This window comes from Eleginops maclovinus, chromosome 16 (assembly GCF_036324505.1).
Source record: "Eleginops maclovinus isolate JMC-PN-2008 ecotype Puerto Natales chromosome 16, JC_Emac_rtc_rv5, whole genome shotgun sequence".
NCBI classification, from domain to species: Eukaryota; Metazoa; Chordata; class Actinopteri; order Perciformes; family Eleginopidae; genus Eleginops; species Eleginops maclovinus.
The window spans coordinates 2,637,782-2,659,526 of record NC_086364.1 but is presented as its reverse complement, the minus strand read 5'-3'; positions in this window follow the sequence as shown (position 1 = coordinate 2,659,526).

Genomic DNA, 21,745 nt, shown 5'->3' with positions numbered 1-21,745 from the left:
AAAATAAGCTAAACATGTCCCACACTATTAGGCTGCACGGGTCACACGCTGACAGCCATGCAGCAGGAGAAAGGAAGAGACGGACCCTGGATCACCTGAGGGAGAGGCTGCACCTGCAGGGAGACAATCAGGGAGAGAGGGGGAGAGAGACACACTAACAAGACACAGCATATAATTCTGATAATAGTCATTCTGCAGTACGTTTTGTTTTGGTACTTTAAATATATTTGATGCTAATACATTTGTTCTTTCAAAAATCCTGGACTTCTGCCTGTTACAGAGTACTACGTGTATTACTTTGGTAAAAGTTTACTGGTAATATCACTGTTTAAAAATACTCTGTTAAGTGAAAGTCCTGCATTCAAACTATTACCTCATTGAAAGTGCAAACGTATTGACATACAAAAAAACTTAAAAATCAAAGCTCTCTTCTCACAGGAAACAATTGATAAAAGATGTGGATACAGGTGCTAATGTAGCTTTGAGTCCCCAACACCCAGTGCTCGAAGTAGGCCGGCACTCATTGTGAGGAGATGGATAGCCACGGGATTTTTCAGACTTCCCTCCTGATGTAAGAAACAGAAAGAGATTTTGGCAGACCAGTTTGGATAAAGACAATGTTGCACTCGTCACTTATCACAAAAAAAACTGAAATGTTGACTTTAATTAAATGTATTATGTCAACAGATTTCACATAACTGTATTAGGTTAGTTGAAAGTAATAATATCAATGTTTAGGGTTAGGGTTAGTTGAAAGCAACAATATGAAGTTGAAGTTAATATTATTGAATTAAACTTAATAGCATTGCTTTTAACTAACCTAATACAGTTAAGTGAAATCTGTTGACATAATACGCTTAATTAAAATCAACGTTTCAGATTTTTCAGTGTGTCTACCTAGTGTATTTAAGTCCAATGCCTTCTCATCCAGCTCTGTTTTTGACAACTACCAAGAGCTTTACGTCGAGCAAAAAACTACACATGTTGCCTTTATTCAGTCAGTGCAGAGACAGACAATGAGAATGTACACAAATCAAATGGAACTGCAGTGAACGTCAGCTGCATGCTAAGCAATGTTCTGTTCTTCTTTATACTTATATTATTGGTGTATGAACATTAGAGAATGTGTTATTCATATTGTATTATTCGAAAAGGGGTTTCCTGTATTTTTTCCACCTCACAACAATCTGCAGTTGTAAACAGAATGTGTTCTTTCAGTGTAAATAAAAACAATATCTAAGGTAAATATATTATAACGTGAGATCACATTTTACAGTGCTTTCATTTTTGGTATAATTAATTGTCGTTATTATTTTATTATATAATTGATATTATTGCATTTGTTGCATTTTGGAATAACATTTTTATCATGTTATGAACATTGCAAAATACCATGTTCTTCAGAGTTATTTTGCAATGTGCATTATGTGACTTCTTATGAAAGACAGAACAGGCGGTGAGGGTTCAAGGCTGAGGTCGAGAAGGGTGAGGAAGGGAGTAAGCCGGAGTCTGCAGGGAGATTAGTCAGATGGTCGGTCATTAACCTAACATTTCTTCACGTTGGTTGTATCATGGAAAAACGCTTTTTACTCCATGAATGTTGCAAAACAACATGTCTTTCATCATAGAAATTGCAGCAGCATTTTGTACTGTGCTGAAGAGAATCTATTTCAGGGGCACTGGAATGTTGTGGTCTCGGAGGCAGGTTCGCAGCGGTATTCTGGACATAGTGAATTTATTGGTTATTGTAGGATGTTTTTTTAGCAGCGAAGTCTTGAAGTGATACAGATGAGTGTTTTGGAGCGCTTAAAGGCCAGGGAGGATTGGAAACTGCCTGAGATCCTGGCTTTGGTTTGTTAACAAGAGGTTGGGGCCTGTATGCTGTATGTCCTATCTAACTATGTTGCATTTTATGAGGAGCCAAGGACTTAAGATTTTCATTGTCATTTCTACATTGCTACTGTGCACATGACAACAAAGCCTTTGAATCTTGAATCTGAAAAAAAGTTTGGGACCTGGGGTGATGTTGGAGCCATCGTTGATGAGAAAGATTTCTGATTTGTTGAAGGGAGTTCTATTGCATCCATGAAAAAAGATCCGGAAGACAGGCGGTGAGGGTTCAGGGCTTCGAGGAGGTTGAGGAGGAAGAAGATAAGGAAGGAAGGAGCCGGCCCTGCAGAGAGGTTAGCCAGAGGGTTAAGGTCAGTGCTGTCAAAAAAGGTCACACTATGGAATCACGTTTTTGGGTTGGGTACAAGGATGGTTTGGACCTGGGGTATCTTTGGAACCGTCGTCAGAACTAATGAGCATTCTAGTATTTCTGATTTGTTGCAGTGGAGTTGAAGGAAGTTCTATTCCATTCATGATATAAGAGACGGAAGACAGGCGGTGAGGGTTCAAGGCTTTGCGGAGGTTAAAAAGGATGAAGATAGTGAGCCTGCAGAGGGATGCAGAGGGTCGGTAAGGTCAGTGCTGTCAAACACTGTCACGCTTCATATTAATGTTCTTTTCCTTGTTCCTTGCCAGCAGTTGTTGTATTATGACATGTTTTACCTTCCCTAAGAAGGCACTTCACTGAAGGTTGCCAGACACCTTGTCTCTAAGAAGTGTCCTCTCTAAACTGTGCTGAACAGAATCTCTGTCATGCTATGACTTCTTTCACAACATGGCGAAAGAGATTCTAACTTTCTGATGGTTACCTTTCTGAAGCCGCACACCATTAATGTTGCACAGACATTCAGAGGATTCACTTTAATTCATAGAAAGCAGCATTTTTTGATGTTTCTGTTTCATGCATCCTGCAAACTACAACATCTTTCACAGCTTTAGCAAAAGTTTCATGATGATAAAGGTAAAAGAGAGCCGAACACTTTCCCACCAAAAGTCCACTTGTTATGTAACTCCTTTTTCACGACCCTCTGTCTCTTTGATTGGCTGCTGACCCGAGAACAACCCTCTCTGGTTGGCTGCCCTACATATTTCAAAGAATGCTGAGAGAAAGAGGAGGGCGGCTACCTCTCAGTCCAACACACACATGCATACACACACACACACACACACACACACACACACACACACACACACACACACACACACACACACACACACACACACACACACACACACACACACACACACACACACACCGGAATGTTTATAGTCTGCAGGATGAATTACTTCTCTGCTCAAGTACTAAACACACACAGACACACACAGAAAATGTGTTCCCACTCAAGCTTTATAAAAAGCTGTCTAGATTGACCCTGTGGTCTCCATACATCCCAGCTTTTCTTTTTTTCTGGACACGCTCAAGTGTGGGCTCTCTTCGATTCAATGTTTCCTCTCATGCATTGATTTATACCTACATGGTTAGGTTAAGGGTCAACTTAGTCCAGCTTCTCTTCTAGTTCTGAGAGATGAGCCTCAGTCAGGGAACAGGATGCTGAAGCTCCCAGCTGTATGGGCTTCTGCGCGCACCATCCCCCAAACCTGGGCTTCTTCTTGGATTACACAATTTACATTAATCGCCAATGTTGTTCTAACTTGTTTATATTACTATCCATTACTCTCTATCTTTATGTTTATGGGCCCATTGTTTGTCTGTGTATTCTTACAGCAGGGTTATGTCATTAAATTCCTGAGCAAAGAACCGGAAAACAGGGAGTACACAGGAGAGCTGCCAACTGATGTCAGATACTGAAGATTTATCGGAAGATCGGCAGGAGTTTTGACATTTGGTGAAACACCTTAGTGTCACAGCCTCTGCCAAACCAACTGTCAAGTTCTATCCCCTAAATGTTTCCTTTCACCCACAGAAAAGCAGCAAACATTCCCTCAGGAAGACAGAACCAGTCACGTTTCTTGCAGAGAAGCAGGCTCCAGAAGGCCTCGGTCAGATGGGATTTACTCATTGATACGTAACATGTTTGGTTCTATCATTATCTGAACGAGAGGGTGGTAACAACCTTGCTTTATGCACATCCAGAAGTAACACAGCTGATGAAGAGATTCTAACAGGCACCAGTTTAGCTTCATACAATATGGCGCCGAAACCCCAGACAGAGAAACATGAAGTGACGCGAGGACAGAAGTGGAGAATCAATAGAAGGACACTAGTTAAATAATTATCTTGAAGTTATGGTTGTTCTTCTTACAATCACAACACAGTTCTAAAAAAATCTGCATTTTGTCATCAATAGCCACTCACTTTATCTATATTCTTATTATAACTCGCTTTATAGAACAAAACAGCCATATTTCAGTCATTGAACTGCTGATTCTAACACAATTTTTTTGCTATCGCTGCTCATTTAGATTAAAGAATCCAACTGGTAGGATACTGGTCAGCTTTTTTTTCATGAGTAACAGGAAACACAAAGTATTTGTCACAGTGGTTAGTGTTGCAAGCCCTGCACGCTACCATCCAATGATCTGAAGAAATATGTCAAATGAGCAAAACAGGCTGCATTGACTCCTCACTCACCATATCCTGGGTTTTCTACCCCGGTTAATGGAGTGAGCCGGGGTCATTGGGTCATCTTTTTCTGTGTGTGTGTGTGTGTGTGTGTGTGTGTGTGTGTGTGTGTGTGTGTGTGTGTGTGTGTGTGTGTGTGTGTGTGTGTGTGTGTGTGTGTGTGTGTGTGTGTGTGTGTGTGTGTGTGAGTGAGCAGGTGGTGCCCCTTAGCTAATTGGCTGCATCCGACACCCTGATTTGTCCACCTGAAGAGACAGGTGTGTATTAGTCCTGTTGATCTGTATGGCAAAAGTTAGCAAGTAGGTCCCTTTTCTACCTTTCGGCTCACAGGCCACAACAACAACAAGGGAGACAAACAAGAGAACAACTTCACATTTATTCATATAACTCAAAAATGCCTATACGTCCAACCATTCTCGAGCTAAAAGTGATCCAGGCTTGGCGAGTGGAAGTGGATCGTGGGGAAAGTGTCCGACGCAGATCCTGGAGAGAGTCATGGGGGCCGTGACAATGGGCAGCTGGGTTTAAATAGATCCCGGGGCCACTGGCCTGGTGTCCCCGGTTATGTCGATTGGCCTCCTCGGCTGGAGGTGGAAGTCATGCACCTAAGGGTAAAAGCTCTGGAGTTAGAGCTGGCAGTCACTCTAACACTGCCGCCTGTCCTTCTTTAAAAAGGAAAGAGCAGCATACAGGTGGAAAAACACCATCCCCGAGCCACACTCCTTAAAAAGGTTCATTTAGCTTTCAATACTTCTGTACTTCTACTTAAGTTAAGGACTATTTCTTATCTTTTCAGACACAAGTATTTCCTCTTTTACTTCAGTAAAAGATCTAAGTACTTCATCCAACTCTGACGTTGGTAGAGGTGCAGACCAGGTCCAGTGTGTGGGTGGGGAAATCACTGGATCGGAGGATTTTGGAGAAATTTGAAGAAGTCGCTTAGCATGAGACCAGCTGGTGAAAGTTAAAAATTCAGATAAATCAGACGGGACTATAGGGTTTGGTTTGGGGAGAGTTCAGTTACAGCAGTGATCCAAGATGTGTGAGAGCAGCTCTCTCTGCTGGCCAAAACAGGAACTCCAGTGTGTTTGATTTGTATTGGTCTGAAACCTGCTGTAGTGAGGACAGTAGCCTTTAAAAGTCAGGCAAGACTTATCCCAATATGGGTATGTAGATGTTAATGGGCCAAAATGTAAACATTCAGCCAGGAGGGATTGTGAAGTTGAACTGACAAAAGCCGTGCAGAGAAACTCCAGACGCTGCAGAGCGCTCTGTAACTGCTCCGAGGTTTGGAGTATGCACAGCTGCAGCTTAAAGCATCACATCTCATCAATCTGCAGATGGTTTGTTAGATCTGCTCTTCTAACAAACTGTGCAAATATAAGTAAATATAAATCATTTAAGAAAAACAATCATTTATTCAGCAAAGTCTCACAATCCCCCATCAAACTCACAAAATGTTTGGTGGGGGATTTTGAAATACTTTTCAAAACTCGGCCAACTTGCCCTGCATTTACTGAGCGGTAACCAGCTCCTTTCACTGCAGAGACAGGACCTGTGAAACTTGTTCAGGGGTTCAATTCTCCTATATACACTCTCTTTAATTCAGTTGCCTCTCTGACTAACAACACTGTGGCTCCTCAGCAGGCCTGCAGGAGAATGGAATGCTAATAGTGTAAATCAGAACTGGAGGTTAACTTCCTCTCCTTTCACAATTATGTACAATATTACAAGCATGCTCTGTCCGCTGCCAAAACAGCATGCCACTTGCTTAATCTCTATGAGTAAACACAATCCTGATTTTGCTTATACACAAAAAGATTAAGAGTTTTCTGAATATTATAGTAGGAAGTAAACTAAGTAAAGTACTTGTTTTTTTAGAGAATAACCAAACATTTATTCTTCTGAATGTGATACCGTCATAAGAAGATACGGACAGGGACACAAAGATCAGCAGCAGCAACCTTGTACTTTTACCAAATTTGAGTACTTATTCTGGGGTCTTCATCCAACTATTTTTGTAATGTTGTGAGGTGCGCATGAGGCTGTGTTTGCGTCCGTTTTTCATAATCCATAAACTAACTGAGGATTTAAATATATCTGTACCCAACACTTGATCCCCAAAACACTGTGGCTCCTCAGCAGGCCTGCAGGAGAATGGAATGCTAATACTCACCTTTATTTCTTCACCTTTTTTAAAATCAGGATTTATATTCAATCCATCCCAATATATGAAAGGGGTTGGTAAATGAACTACTTGGAAATATATTTTTGAAAGCTTCTTATTCAACGGAGTGTGCCGTGTGCTCTTCATTTTGTAAAAATAGTCTTCGATGTGGTTGTGCGCTTAAAATGTAACTTTTTGGGGGTCAATCAAAACTGAGCTTAAGAAAGTGTTGGGTACAGATATATTTAAATCCTCAGTTAGTTTATGGATTATGAAAAACGGACGCAAACACAGCCTCATGCGCACCTCACAACATTACAAAAATAGTTGGATGAAGACCCCAGAATAAGTACTCAAATTTAGTAAAAGTACAAGGTTGCTGCTGCTGATCTTTGTGTCCCTGTCCGTATCTTCTTATGACGGTATCAAATTCAGAAGAATAAATGTTTGGTTATTCTCTAAAAAAACAAGTACTTTACTTAGTTTACTTCCTACTATAATATTCAGAAAACTCTTAATCTTTTTGTGTATAAGCAAAATCAGGATTGTGTTTACTCATAGAGATTAAGCAAGTGGCATGCTGTTTTGGCAGCGGACAGAGCATGCTTGTAATATTGTACATAATTGTGAAAGGAGAGGAAGTTAACCTCCAGTTCTGATTTACACTATTAGCATTCCATTCTCCTGCAGGCCTGCTGAGGAGCCACAGTGTTGTTAGTCAGAGAGGCAACTGAATCAAAGAGAGTGTATATAGGAGAATTGAACCCCTGAACAAGTTTCACAGGTCCTGTCTCTGCAGTGAAAGGAGCTGGTTACCGCTCAGTAAATGCAGGGCAAGTTGGCAGAGTTTTGAAAAGTAGTTCAGAATCCCCCACCAAACATTTTGTGAGTTTGATGGGGGATTGTGAGACTTTGCTGAATAAATGATTGTTTTTCTTAAATGATTTATATTTACTTATATTTGCACAGTTTGTTAGAAGAGCAGATCTAACAAACCATCTGCAGATTGATGAGATGTGATGCTTTAAGCTGCAGCTGTGCATACTCCAAACCTCGGAGCAGTTACAGAGCGCTCTGCAGCGTCTGGAGTTTCTCTGCACGGCTTTTGTCAGTTCAACTTCACAATCCCTCCTGGCTGAATGTTTACATGTTGGCCCATTAACATCTACATACCCATATTGGGATAAGTCTTGCCTGACTTTTAAAGGCTACTGTCCTCACTACAGTAGGTTTCAGACCAATACAAATCAAACACACTGTAGTTCCTGTTGGGCAGGACATACTGTTGGAACAATCCTTTGCAGCATTTGTTCTCTTCTGGACAAAAGCCAAAAGAAATCTTTAAATGACAAATACTTTCAGAATGCAGCAGGAGTTAAGGTTGACAGGTTCATGCGATCTATGTCCCAGGATGCAAAGCATGCCGCATGTGGGAGGGTAACTTAATTAATAGTTACATTTTATCTAAATATCACAATATAAAAGTAAGGTAACCAATGGGATTACTTTCTTTTACTTTTGGATTACCTCAATATTAAGAGAAAGAAAAAAAACAAGATGACTTTTACTTGTTTGAATGTAATCACACAAGAACTGTTGCTCCACAGGTATGTGTCACAAACATTTAACACAAGGCAGTAGGACTCAAATGCACGACCCCAGGAGACAGAGTTAAAGTATTAAAAAAAATCTTTATTTCCAAAAATGCAAAAACAAGAACTCAAGACGCTCACATGGAGGATAAATAAACAAAATGCTGGTACGCTGGTTAATGATCCACAGACAGGACAAGACGAACTGGCACAAGGCAGGGGGAGACAAGACTATTTAAACATGAGGTAACAGGGAACAGGTGGAAACAAACAGGGGCGGGGCTGACGCTGAGGGCAGTGACAGGGAGTCAAGAGACCTGGAACGAGACACAGAAGGTGAGTACCAAAATAAAACAGGAAGTGGGAGACAAGACAAAAATGACCAAACAAAACATGAGCAACCATGGACCTGGGGCATGATGACTAAAACAAGAAACTTGACAAGACTAACATTTTTGACGAGACACAACAGTATGGGCAACAGGCCTTCTGTTAAGCCCAGTTTCAGCATTAAAGCATACCATCATTTTGTCAACACCTATGACAGAAGAACCAGTACATAAACACAATAATTGTTCTGCTTTTCTTTGGTCAGCATTTTTCACATAACGTTGGAGATACATACAGAGACAACATACTTTTCCCTGGAAGTTTCAGCTGTACAAATGCCGTGGTTGTAGAGAAGCAATCAACTACACATTTTGACTCTTGGAGAATGGGGCCTTCTCTCTTTGGATCTGCAGGATGTCCCCTCGTAGGACCCCTCTTGACCGCAGGACATCTTCCAAATCCTCCTACATGACTTCTTTTGGAATGATACCAAGTGTAACAACTTTTGCGAGCTCAAAATTAAACTGGTGGTGTCTCCATTGCTTTGGATGAATTTACCCGAACGTAGTACCCTGCCTAAGTGGAGCTATATGAAGTGTTTGCGAGATCTCGCTAAAGTACATATTACATTTTCTCCCGTTAGGGTTAGGGTTAGGGTCCCTTTCAGGACTCCGTAGGACCCATATGCACAACACCAAAACAGGTAAAAATGAACAACGTCTTTTAAATATAAGATTCAAAATAAAATAACAATCACAAAGCGCACACTTAGGAACAAAAAACGAAGAACTTCAGGATCAAAAAATGCTAAACATAAAATGCTTGTTCGAAAATTAACCGACTAAACACAAGGAGTGAATCAAATAACACTTATTCAAGAAAGTTGGCTGGCAGCAATGATATCAAAGGAAAAGACCAACTGGCACAGGACAAAGGGAGACACAGACACTAGCTGTATCTCAATTCAACGGCCGCATGATTCGGAGGACCCAGCCTACATGGTCGACGGAGGACCCACCCGACGTAGAGCGGGTAGGCTGGACCGAGCGGCCTACGAAATGAGAAGGTCTAGTTTATGGAGAACCTTCTGTCTACGTCACGTGTTAAGTACTGTTCTGTTGCGCTCAATAAGCCTGATAACAAATTACTAAACAAGTAAACTCAGCTGAAGAGGATCCAGAAACTTTCCTTTCCCTTTTTTTGTTGAACCATTCATTGGAGATTACGACTCCAGTAACTCCAGTAGATTACGACTAACTAATGTTACATTAGTTAGTTAACAATTAAATGATGTATATATAGTTGATGTCATTTAATCATATCATTTCCTATTTAAAACAAGTCTTACTCTTTCTGTAATAATAGAGAGATGTTTGTTTAACTAATCAACAAAATCTTCTTGTATAGATTGATTCTTAACAATCTTCGTTTTCTAATGTTATTATCTAGCTGTGGTTTAAAACTGTGTATATTTCATTCTTCTCCTAAACCTATTAATATAATTAAAGCAACATTTGAGACTATTTAACCTCAGTAAATGAAATAAACAATTACTGTTCAAATTATTCTTATTTTTTTCCATCTAATGTCAAAGTAGAGGTAAGAATATATCCCTCATCTCTCTGCAGCTTCATGTCTTCTTTCATGAGAACTTCCATCACTAACACAGAGGAAATCCATCATGTCATTTAACATCACCAGCAGTAAAACACATATCAGCAGAAGTGTGTTTATCAAGTGGTTTATTTTTATTCACATTCATTAGTGATTCCTAAGCTTGCTGCTGCTTTTAAATCCAGACCTTACCGCTATTTACTTTGAATAAACGTCACTCGTCACCAGTGCGCGTTGCATCCTGGGATGAACAGATGTATCCTCCAAATCCGGGAAAAGTGGGCCGCATTCCTCAGTCGCATTCGGAGGAGTCTTGTCTTTTTTAAATTGGGACAGCCTTCTCTCGGGGGAAGTGACGCAAGCGGTCTACGAATGCAGCCTCCGAATGATGCGGCTGTTGAATTGAGACACGGCTTATGATTGTCTTCACCTGCACAAGGTGAAGACAATCAAAAAGGGAGGAAGTTGGTTACTTCAAACAAAAGTGAGAGATTACTTCAAAATTAAACTGGAAATCACAAGACAAGGCATAAGACAAAGGCTTGAACCAAATAAATTAATTTAACATAAATGTCTGGACACCACAACAAAATGATGGGCAGGCAGCAGAAACCAGCCTCTCGGTGTGGTGACCGTCACTCTTTCAAACTATCTAAACTTATTTCACTCCAGATTTGATGAAAGGGATCTTAGTGTTGAGTTTGGGGCAGGTCATGGCTATCTTACAGAGGGTTTACACTCACAAGGCTCCTGGCCCAGATGGAATCAAGGGGAAAGTTCTAAAGGAATGTGCAGACCAACTCAGATTTATTGTCATCCAATCGGTTTCTGCTTTTCCTTGATTCAAGTTTTGTTCCCCAGGCCTTGAAGACAGCAACCATCATCCTCGTACCAAAAACGCCTCACGCGAAATGCATAGAGCGTCTGTTATGCAGAGAACTCTTAACTCAAACAGCTGAGTTTATGGATCCCATTTGCTTACTGACCTAACAGAGATGTTGAATGTCAGTAGGCAATTGGGGGTTTTGCTCTATCTCTCTAGGATTAAGTCCACCTACATCTAGATAAAGCCAAAACTAGGTAGTTTTTCGTCTTCCTTCAACACAGTTCTGCCCCACCTCCTCTTAAGGCTTCTGTGTGATCTGAGCATCAACAGCAGTCTTGTCCTCTGGGTGAGGGAATTCCTAAAATCACAACCCTAGCGTGTCTGTATCACCTTTTTAACTGTCTGTCTGTTTGACGTTTTTGACGGATCTAACGTCTAGAACATTGATTACGACTGCTGCTGTGTTAGAAAACAAATTTCCTCTTTTTCCCGTTGGTAGTGCGTCGCCCAAATCGCCCTATTACAAAAACCGCCCCTGCACTCAAGACTTTTATTTTGAAATACTCTTATCTAGAAACCGCAAGTAGCAATGTAAGAATAGCCTGCTTTATGTGTGGGAAGAGGACATTGACTGTACACTAGCATCAGAACCATATAAAGAAAGAGTTGCGTCAATGTAAGTTCCAAATGCTTGATCATCACGTGATTCACATAGACTCAGATGGTTCCAGGAAGTTCTTAGCGGGCATTTGAATGTGTTAATACCAGGTTAATACAAAGAGATAGAACTGTGATTGTTGGTGATTAGTAGTCAATTAATGCATTGATTTGCAATATTTATATAACATACCAATATGTGTATGTGGTCACATCAATATGTTTTTTTAAAATTAAAATCCGCTAATATTTGAAGATTAGCGTGAACAGCTAGCTAACATATTTTAGGTTAACGTTACCTTGGTTAAAGACCGTGTTGCTGTTGTTTATTGCTTTGAATTCTTTAAAACAAATGACTACGTTCTTAAACTTGTATGGTAGTCAAGAGCGATCACATCCTAATGTGTATTGATTTATTTCGGGAGGGGATGGAAAGGAATGTTTCAAAATTCAGATTAAATTAGTTTTCTACCATTTCTTCATTCATGGTGGTTTCAGTAATCCCATGGTAATTGAGGACATAAATAATCTTAATGACTGATTTAATCTTTATGACTTTCAGAAAGGACGGGAGGCCGACAGGTGACTATCAATTATTGTCAACTGACAGCACAATGGTTCAATTGACTAGCAGCAGCAGTATGATGTTAAGTGTGTTGTCTTAGGAAAATCCATTGTTAAAAAATGGAATTCATTTAACATTGAACAGCATGACAAGCAGTTTGTCTGTGCCTTTTTCTCCATGTTGTCCTGGCATATAGCCTCCACCATGATTTGCTGTGCTGCATGGGGATGCTCCAATCGCTCTGAGAAAGTTCTCACTAAAACAGAGCGGAGGAAAAACTGGCTTGCTCAAGTCAGCAGGAGCAATTTTACTCAGAGGCGGCTGGCCCATAGGGGGCGCTGGGGCTCTGCCCCACCAGCTGTTGAGGGGAAAAAATATTTTTTGCATATTTTTTTTTAAATCAATGTCAGTTTTACTTAATAGTGTGTGTGCCTACATGCAATTTAAATCATTTAAACAACATTTCCACCAACTAACACTCATTAAACAGTGAATTTCCACTGACAGACAGTGTATCATTCTCTCATGGGGCGATCGGCAAAGTGCCCCTGACCGGCAGCTAAACAGCCAATCCGGTTATGGTTGCTAGGGGGAAATTATGAATAATTGGCCTATCAACGTCGCCAAATTTAACGCCGGTGGGGCGCTGGAAATTTAGCCCCAACTGCTACGTAAAATGCGTGAAGGTTTAGGATTGCTGTAGCTACATAAGGAGCCAGCGATAGTTTTTTTTCGTAGTGCGACTCCCAGACTCTGTCCTACGCTATGTGGGGAAAAAATACGCGCGACGACGCTTTGTTGTTTCTCTCAGGCTGTGACATGCAATGACAACTGTATGGCACTGATCCTGTTTTCTCCAAGTAAATGCATTTTTCCTTGAGAGAGGGTATTAAAATAATCTGTTTATGTAACATTTTTTGAAAATAACTAAATTCTTTGTATATGTTACATTTTAATAGGAAAGTTCTGTTTCATTCTCTCTTCTCAACCCACCCTCATTCACTCACTCACTGTTGATTCAGCTGAAATCATACCCTTGTTGTTAATTTATCCCTTGATTGTATTGTATAGTATTTGATAGCATAAAGTCTAATATAGCTGTAAATTGTTACTTTTTCTGTGAAGCTGGAAACTGTGAAATTAAATTATTATTGTGGAACTGTAGTCATTTTCCGACTGTTCATTTGAATGCTTATGCTAGATTAGGCAGGGAAATCTGTTGGCACACTAGCCCCACCAAGATTTTTTTTCACCAGCCGCCACTGATTTTACTATCATGAAAGATGACAACAGCAAAAACATTTGTAAGGTAATCATATTCTAACACTGCATTTGCACTTTTTCACAAACAAAGACCAAAGTGAAAGCCGGCATAAGACGGTGGTGAACACTTTACAAAATAAAACAGGGAAACTAATACGGATCATAACATCCGGTGCAGGGTGAGGGTGCTGTCTCATTGCTTGACTTCAGGCTCCATTGAATCCCCTGTGTTTCTTGAACTGAAAGAGAGAGAGAGTTAAAGAGGGAGAAAAAGACTGGAGACTGGGTAAGACACACCTATGCAGCACACCTATTGGATGGGAAATTGCCTTGGGAGATGAGGTGTGATCTTGTTGCCCAACTGAAGTCATGGAGGAGTTGTTGGAGGAGCATGGGATATTGTTGTGTGTAGGAAGTACACTCAAGTCACTGCAAGCACATTTTGAGGCAGACCAGTTTGTCAAGACCAACAAGTGCAAGACTAGGCTGAGAGCAGATGCTATTCCCACCTATTGAAAAAATAGAGACAAGAAAAAATCTCCGCTAGAAAACTCTTTTCACAGGGTGCACTAAGAACGTCTTACCTTCTAAAAGTGCATCACAAACGGTCTATTCTGCTTCAACTCTACTGTGCTGCTAGTATTTGCTGCTAACCTCCGCAAACTAAAGAGAAGCTCCACAATTAGCCATTGCTGTAACTGAGATGACGCAACTCTCGCAACATATTCAACTGCCTGCATCATCAATATGCTACCCTTGCCAAGGACAAGCAACAACAGGAATCAAAACAGGAGAAAGACAAAACACAGTGCATAGAAAGCCTTGAAGACCTATCACTGCACCTGCCTGAGGAGAGTCGTGATTATGGGAGACCTATGACACAAAAGGAGGGTTCTCGACTGCCACCGATCCTCTTTATCAACGCCTTTGAGGATACTCTCCCTTCAACACCCAAACCACTATCCAGCTTTCTGAGCCCAGACTCCTCCAACCTGCAGCTCAGTGACCGCATACAATCCTGCCTGAACATGGATCTGGACATTTGCAAGCAGACCCCGTCCCTCAACCACAATCACCGAAGCAGACACGTGCACCAGCTCCCCCGTATTCATCACCATGCCTACCACAATCATCCAAAACAAAACGTGCACCATCTCCTCCCCCTTCGAGACCGAATCCGCTGTCTCCGGAGCATGATAAGGATGTGTGTGTAGAAAAGGCAACAAGCTCTACCTGATATGTGCTGGGTCCAGGCTCAAGGGCGTATGGCACTCTCAAATCTTTCCAGAACCTGCTGGGACCCTGCCTGCCAATAGCTTTGCCGATATCTGTGTTGATAGGTTATAGATTACAAACAGTGAATCAGCTTAGAAACAGAAATCGCTCAACTGTTAGGGTGAATTTATCAAATTTAGCTGCGATTCCACGACATTCACAGCTTGTCACATAAAATCTGACTGATAGTTTATTCAACAAGCTTAAAGTAGCTAAATGTCAGGTCGTAAGCAGGAAAGACATTTTTAATCAATGATGTTATCATCAAGCACAATCTGGATTTTATGTTTTGAAACTTGGATAGACCAAAGTAACAGCACAGCTGCTCTTATCGAATCAAACCCTCCCAACTTTAGTTTTATGAGTCAGGCAACAATGCATAAGAAAGGGGGTGGAGTTGCTTGTTCTGTTTAATGATTCCCTTCAATGCAAGCAGACCTCTTATGGAACCTTCCCATCTTTTGAATATTTAGCCCTTCAGCTGAAATGCTCCTCTCAAGCTACAGTGGTATGCAAAAGTTTGGGCACCCCTCTGAGATTTCATGACAATTTGCTTTTCCTTTATAATAGAAGATCACAGCAACAACATTTGTTTTCCTACAAAGATGTAGACGTTTTAGTGTTTTCCAGACCAAAATTCTTAGGGTAGCATTACATAGTTTTATTATAATAAAATAAAATGCAAAAAATGGGATGTGCAAAAGTTTGGGCACCCTTATAAATAGCATTCATTTCAACACCTGTACGGATTTATAGCTGACAGGTTGCTGCACAAAATTGCTTTGATTAGCTCATTAGACCTTCAATTACAAAGACAGGTGGAACCAATCATGAAAAAGGCTATTTAACATAGGTAATAGCTGGCTGTGCCTGGCCTAGGTTCTTTCTTAGGGAGTGGCAAGATGGGGACCTCAAAACAACTCTCCACTGACCTGAAAGCTAAGATAATCCAACATTATAAATTAGGAGAAGGGTACAAAAAATTATCTGACAGGTTTAAACTGTCTGTCTCCACAGTCAGAAACGTAGTTGTGAAATGGAAGGCCACAGGAACAGTCCGTGTGAAGGAAAGATGTGGTAGGCCGACAAAAATAGGGGAAAGGCACAGGCGAAGGATGGTGAAAATGGTCACAGAGAAGCCACAGACCACCTCCAGAGAACTACAACAACATCTGGCTGCTGATGGTGTAGTTGTTCACCGTTCCACAATCCAGCGTACTTTGCACCAGGAAGAGCTCATTGGAAGGGTGATGTGCAAAAAGCCTTTCCTGAGTGTTAATCACAAGAAGAGTCGCATGAGGTATGCAAAAGCACATCTGGACAAGCCAGAAGCATTTTGGAACAAAATACTGTGGTCAGATGAGACCAAGATTGAGTTATTTGGTCATAACATGAACAGGTATGCATGGCGAAAAAAACACACTGCATTCAATGAAAAGAACTTGTTGCCCACTGTAAAATTTGGTGGAGGATCTATCATGTTATGGGGCTGTGTGGCTAGCACAGGTACTGGAAAACTTGTTAAAGTTGAGGGCCACATGAATTCCTTACAGTACCAGGAGATTCTTGACAAGAATGTTCTAGAGTCAGTCACAAAGTTGAAGCTACGCCGGGGTTGGACAATGATCCTAAGCACCGATCAAAATCCACCAAGGAATTCATGCAGAAGCACAGGTACAATGTTCTGGAATGGCCATCCCAGTCCCCAGACCTTAACATCATTGAAAATGTATGGATTTATTTGAAGAAGGCTGTCCATGCACGGAGGCCAAGAAACCTGACTGAACTGGAGACGTTTTGTGTGGAAGAATGGGCCAAAATACCACCTGCCAGGCTTAAGGGACTTGTCTGTGGCTACAGGAGGCGTCTACAGGCCGTTATTGCAGCAAAAGGAGGCAATACTAAATATTAATGGAATTATTTCTTAGGGGTGCCCAAATTTATGCACATGCCTATTTTTGTTTGAATGCACATAAACATGTTTCTGTTTGACCAATAAAAGTTATTTCACTACTGAGATGTTTCTGTTACCATAAGGTATAACATATGTTAAAATGAAGTTGCTACTTCAAAAGCTCAGCAAGTGACAAACTGATGCAGTGGTTTTCCTAAGGGGTGCCCAAACTTTTGCATACCACTGTATGTTCCTAAACATCTATAGACCCCCCAAATACTGTGCAAGCTTTTTTAATGACTTGGCTGAGCTGCTGTCTATAATGTATATTGACTTTGACCGTCTAGTCATTGTTGGTGATTTAACATCCATGTTGACAAGCCCAAGGACAGACGGGCTAAAGAACTGTTCTGTGTTCTTGATAACTACGGACTGACTCAGCATGTAACGGACAACAAGGGGCACACTCTAGACTTAATCATCTCAAAGGGTCTGAACATCTCTGAGGTTGCGGTGACTGATGTTGCACTCTCTGATCATTCCTGTGTTTTCTTTGAGAGCTCTATTCCTGTTCACAATAAATGTTCAAAAAGAAATTACTACTAAAAGGCACTTCTCTGAAAACACCAGGGAAATGTTTGTTCAGAAGTTTTCTCCCACATTTAGCCCTGGCTAACATCTCAGTAAATGAGCTGGTAGATCTTTTTAATTCAAAAGTTAAAAATGTCATAGATGCCATTTCTCCCACTAAGGTAAAGGAGGCATGTGGAAAAGAAAATATCTCCATGGAGAAAGGCCATGAGCATGAGAACAGAAAAAAGAGAGTCTAGAAAAAATGAACGCAGGGGGAGAAAAACTAATCTCCAGGTTCATTTAGAAATCAATAAAGAGAGACTTGGCTTTTATAATTTGGAATTAATAAAGCCACAACAGTATTTCTTCTCTGACATCATTGCCAAAAACACAAACAACTCACACACCCTATTTGCTACTGTTGAGAGACTAACAAACCCCCCAGTTTCAGTAGCCTCTGAATTTCAATCCACCAGGGCCTGCAATGAATTTGCTTCCTTCTTCACTGACAAAATTCAGAAAATCAGACAGGCAGTCGGTGTTTCTGTATCAGGTACAGCAAATGTGTTGTCCTTGTGTCCACTTAAAATCAATTAACACCATGACGCAATTCCATCAGATTAATGATAAAGACCTAGAGGACATTATTCAACATCTGAAGTCCTCCTCCTGCCGCCTTGATATTATACCTACAAGCTTTTTCAAAAATGTTTCTCATAGCATGTCCTCAGAGCTACTTCCTATAGTAAACAGGTCTCCCCTCTCAGGTGTATTTCCACAGGCCCTAAAAACTGCAGTAATTAAAGCGTTCTTAAAAAAGAATAATCTGGACGATTCAGTAATGAATAATTACAGGCCCATATCAAACCTCCCTTTTCTAGGTAAAATCATTGAAAAAGTTTTTAAAGAACTGAGTCATTTCTTGGATGCCCATAACTGTTTTGATGTGTTCCAGTCAGGCTTTCGACCGCACCACAGCACTGAGTCTGCTCTTGTTAAGGTCTTCAATGACATCCACTTAAACTCAGACAGTGGCAGAATCTCAGTGTTAGTATTATTAGATCTCAGCGCTGCATTTGACAATGTTGACCACAACATATTACTAGACCGTCTAGAAAACTGGTTGGGACTTTCGGCAACAGTTCTAAATTGGTTTAAATCTTACTCAAAGGACAGGAAACACTTTGTTTCTATAGGCAGCTACACATCAGAGCTGACAAATATGACATGTGGGGTTCCTCAAGGCTCCATCTTGGGGCCTCTTCTCTTTAACATCTACATGCTACCACTGGGTCAGATAATGAAAAGCAACCAAACAGGTTACCATAGATATGCAGATGATACACAAATTGACATTACCATTTCACCAGGAGACTATGCTCCAATTAAAACACTGAGTAAGTGCATTGAACAAATCAATGACTGGACGAGTCAGAACTTTCTCCAATTAAACAAAGACAAAACCGAGGTAATTGTTTTTGGAACAAAGGAGGAATGACAAAAAGTCAGTGCTGAGCTTCAGTCAGCAATGTTCAAAACAATAGCTAACGCCAGAAACCTAGGTGTAGTCCTGGACTCTGACCTGAACGTCAACACTCACATTAAAACAGTTACTAAGTCCGCCTACTATCACCTGAAGAACATATCTAGGATTAAAGGACTAGTTTCACAGCAGGATCTAGAAAAACTTGTCCATGCTTTTATCTTCAGTAGACTGGACTTCTGTAACGGTGTCTTTACAGGTCTCACTAAGAAATCCATTAGAAAGATGCAGCTGATTCAGAACGCTGCGGCTTGAGTCCTCACTAGCACTGAGAAAGTGGATCACATCAGTCCAGTTCTGAGGTCTTTACACTGAGAGAGTGGATCACATCAGTCCAGTTCTGAAGTCTTTACACTGAGAGAGTGGATCACATCAGTCCAGTTCTGAAGTCTTTACACTGAGAGAGTGGATCACATAAGTCCAGTTCTGAAGTCTTTACATTGAGAGAGTGGATCACATCAGTCCAGTTCTGAAGTCTTTACACTGAGAGAGTGGATCACATCAGTCCAGTTCTGAAGTCTTTACACTGAGAGAGTGGATCACATCAGTCCAGTTCTGAAGTCTTTACACTGAGAGAGTGGATCACATCAGTCCAGTTCTGAAGTCTTTAGACTGAGAGAGTGGATCACATCAGTCCAGTTCTGAGGTATTTACACTGAGAGAGTGGATCACATCAGTCCAGTTCTGAAGTCTTTACACTGAGAGAGTGGATCACATCAGTCCAGTTCTGAAGTCTTTACACTGAGAGAGTGGATCACATCAGTCCAGTTCTGAAGTCTTTACACTGAGTGGATCAAATCACTCCAGTTCTGAAGTCTTTACTCTGGCTTCCTGTCTGTCAAAGAACTGATTTCAAAGTTCTGCTGCTGGTTTATAAAGCATTGAATGGTTTAAGCCCAAAATACATTTGTGATCTCCTGCTACGGGTCAGCTTTCTCTCCCCAGACTTAGAACTAAACAAGGAGAAGCAGCGTTCAGTGGTTATGCTCCAAATATCTGGAACAAACTCCCAGAAACCGGCAGGGCCGCTGCTACTCTTACTACTTTTAAATCCAGGCTGAAAACATTTCTTCTGCTGCTGCTTTTAATGGAACTGTTCTGATCTAACATTGCACTGTGACTTCTATTCATATATTTTATACCTGTTGTGTTTATTTTATTATCTTTGCTCTTAGATGACAGTTTTTAAATTGTATAATGTGTTTCTGCTGCACTATTTCTAAATGGTCTTAATGTCTTTCATGTTTGTAAAGTACTTTGAATTGCCTTGTGTTGAAAGGTGCTGTATAAATAAACTTGCCTTGCCTTGCTTTGCTTTGCATTGCTAGACAATGTGCAAGTTGAGACATGTTAGGAAAATGTATGTTCGTTGTTTGAAGACCAAGAGCTGTTCAAAAGTAGACCCGTAAGCTTTAGCTTAAATATAAGAGTATTTATTAAGGCAATAGTGTAGTAGGTTTACAAAGGGAAGCAGCTGCGGCCCCTAATTCCAATTCACCAGTCCACAGACCACACGAGGTAGTTGACTGTCTATGGCTGTCCGACCTTTTGTCGTTATATTCCCCCTCCCTTACGTGATCTTCTTCCATTGGCCGACATCGGAGGGGAGGGTCCATGACGTATTAGGGCACACCATCTCAGTCCGTAGTAACTGCTAGAATTACCCCCATTCGTGTACTTTACCCAACATTCAAATGTCATTTAAACACACATTAATAATAGTATATAATGCTCGCGAGTGAGTGTTTAAGACGGTGTGTTTAGTATGTAACTCCACACGTGATTCTCCTTCTACTCGTATAATCAGCTACCTGAGACAAAATAGAAAACAACATCCGGTTGTAGAACCAGATGTACACAAATGAGGTCCGTCGAAAAACAGTGTATCAATAGTGTTCCGTCAGAATATTGATTATCCTTACAGACAGGAACACGGTTAATCCTCCAACTTTAACGGTGTAACTTTCCTGATCATATTCCATCTGAGTGAACAAATAAGACCAACAAGTCCCAGGCTGCATGACACACTTCCATAATATGTGAAACTAAAGCCTATCCCCAAATTGTCATAAAAAATACACATAAACCCCTCCCCCCTACACACACACACACACAGCGAACAAATGGAAATTCCTCTTCGTTTATCTCCTGAATTTATGTGTTTGTAACTGGCACTAAACACTGTTTATTTCAACCCATTGTAGTGACAATCTCAATGGTTTCTGCCTCTAGACCTTTTATAAGAAATTTGGACTTTGCCTGAACATTCAGGAGTCAAATTGTTGACGTTGCTGATTGAAACCCATTCCAACCGACTATTTACTCTCTGCCAAGCATAAGCAACAAGAGGAATCAAAACAGCAGACATAACACAGCAGAAACCTGTGTAAACCTGTGATTACATCAGAAATCCTTCAGCGGGGGAAAACAATAAAATAAATATATTATGGCTATTTCTTTAGCAACTATCCGTCAATCACAGACATGAATATTAATTGAATTATTACAGTGCATTGTCATTGCTGCTACTCTGCTTTTATCACGGCTCTTATTTATTTGCGTCTATTTTAACAAAGTTCACAGGGATGTTTTTTTCTCTACAATGTAATATAATACAATTGTAACTAAGTTAGGTAACGGCCTGCCTCAAGGTAGAAGCAACAGGCCTGGCTTGTGTGTGTGTGGGTGGAGAGATAGTTTGTTTCTTGTTATTTGATGTGTGTCAGTTACGGGTCTGTCAAGAATGACAACATAAGTATTGAGTGTATTAGCATATGATCAGTCTTTGCTACTGATAGTGCTACAGCAAAGACTGTGCTGTAACATGGGCCAGAGTAACTAAAAAAATAAATACAACTAAAATCGTAACAATTAATTGACTCAAGTTCTTCTATTAAAATAACCAATAATGGTATTTTTTAATGCAATAACTTGCTGTTCACAAAACCCAGTCTTTGCTGTTTGTTCCCCAA